The following is a 1610-nucleotide window of genomic DNA, read 5'->3' as shown; positions in this document are numbered from 1 at the left end:
TGATCCAAAATTATGCCCGGGTTGGAGTACCACGAGTCCGGCCGCGTTCCACCGGTGTCCCGGGGGTGCCTGCCATGTCCACAACTTACCCAGCAAAGGCGCACTGTGATTCAGAAGAAAAGTTGGGAAAGTGGGGAAAAAAAGGACCGGAAAATATCCAAAATTATGCCCGGGTTGGAGTACCACGAGTCCGGCCGCGTTCCACCGGTGTCCCGGGGGTGCCTGGCACGTCCACAACTTACCCAGCAAAGGCGCACTGTCAGTGGGGAAGACCAAACATGTCTCGGATTTTTTCCAAGTACCTTAACGAGAGAGGCTAAAAAGCACCTGTTTTTACCTTCTCTCGTTGTTGTACTTAGAAAAAAAACGAGAAAAAAAAAAATCTGGGTTTTTTTCTAAGTACCTTAACGAGAGAGGCTAAAAAAAACCATTTTTTACCTTCTCTCGTTGTTGTACTTAGAAAAAAAACGAGAAAAAAATTTTTCCCCATTCATTTCAATGGGAGTTCATTTTTTTTTTGGGATTTTTTCTAAGTACCTTAACGAGAGAGGCTTAATTTTTCACCTACTTTTTACCTTCTCTCGATTTTTCGTTTTTTACCTGGTCGACCAAAACACCTCCATCTCGTTACTATGTGCACCATGTCTGACAGGCTGAAATCACAGGGAACGCGTCCGAGTCAAAGTGAGCTATTTTCGGACACAAATATGGTGTTTTTCCCCTCTATCCTCTGGTTCTTTTTTCAAACTGATCTTCCAGCATCTGAGCGACAGGGGCTCATGCAGACACCTGTGTCCGCCCGAGGGGCGCCTTCCCGGACACATATATGGTGCTTCCCCCCTCTTTACCCCGGTCCTTTTTCAAACTGATCTTCCAGCATCTGAGCGACAGGGGCTCATGCAGACACCTGTGTCCGCCCGAGGGGCGCCTTCCCGGACACATATATGGTGCTTCCCCCCTCTTTACCCCGGTCCTTTTTCAAACTGATCTTCCAGCATCTGAGCGACAGGGGCTCATGCAGACACCTGTGTCCGCCCGAGGGGCGCCTTCCCGGACACATATATGGTGCTTCCCCCCTCTTTACCCCGGTCCTTTTTCAAACTGATCTTCCAGCATCTGAGCGACAGGGGCTCATGCAGACACCTGTGTCCGCCCGAGGGGCGCCTTCCCGGACACATATATGGTGCTTCCCCCCTCTTTACCCCGGTCCTTTTTCAAACTGATCTTCCAGCTTCTGAGCGACAGGGGCTCATGCAGACACCTGTGTCCGCCTAAGGGGCGCTGTTTCGGACACATTTTCAACTTTTCCCGCATGAATGAAATCCTGGAACTGATTCCACCCAGGTACTTAGGACTTCCAGGGCTTGAGCGACAGGGGCTCTGTCCGGAGCGTGTGTCCGCCTAGGGGGCGCTGTCCCGGACACATTTTCAACTTTTCCCGCATGGATGAAATCCTGGAACTGATTCCACCCAGGTACTTAGGGCTTCCAGGGCTTGAGCGACAGGGGCTCTGTCCGGAGCGTGTGTCCGCCTAGGGGGCGCTGTCTCGGACACATTTTCAACTTTTCCCGCATGGATGAAATCCTGGAACTGATTCCACCCAGGTACTT

The sequence above is a fragment of the Nerophis lumbriciformis genome, unplaced genomic scaffold (assembly GCF_033978685.3).
Source record: "Nerophis lumbriciformis unplaced genomic scaffold, RoL_Nlum_v2.1 HiC_scaffold_965, whole genome shotgun sequence".
NCBI lineage: Eukaryota > Metazoa > Chordata > Actinopteri > Syngnathiformes > Syngnathidae > Nerophis > Nerophis lumbriciformis.
The sequence above is the reverse complement of the archived record's forward strand: the minus strand, read 5'-3'. Positions refer to the sequence as shown.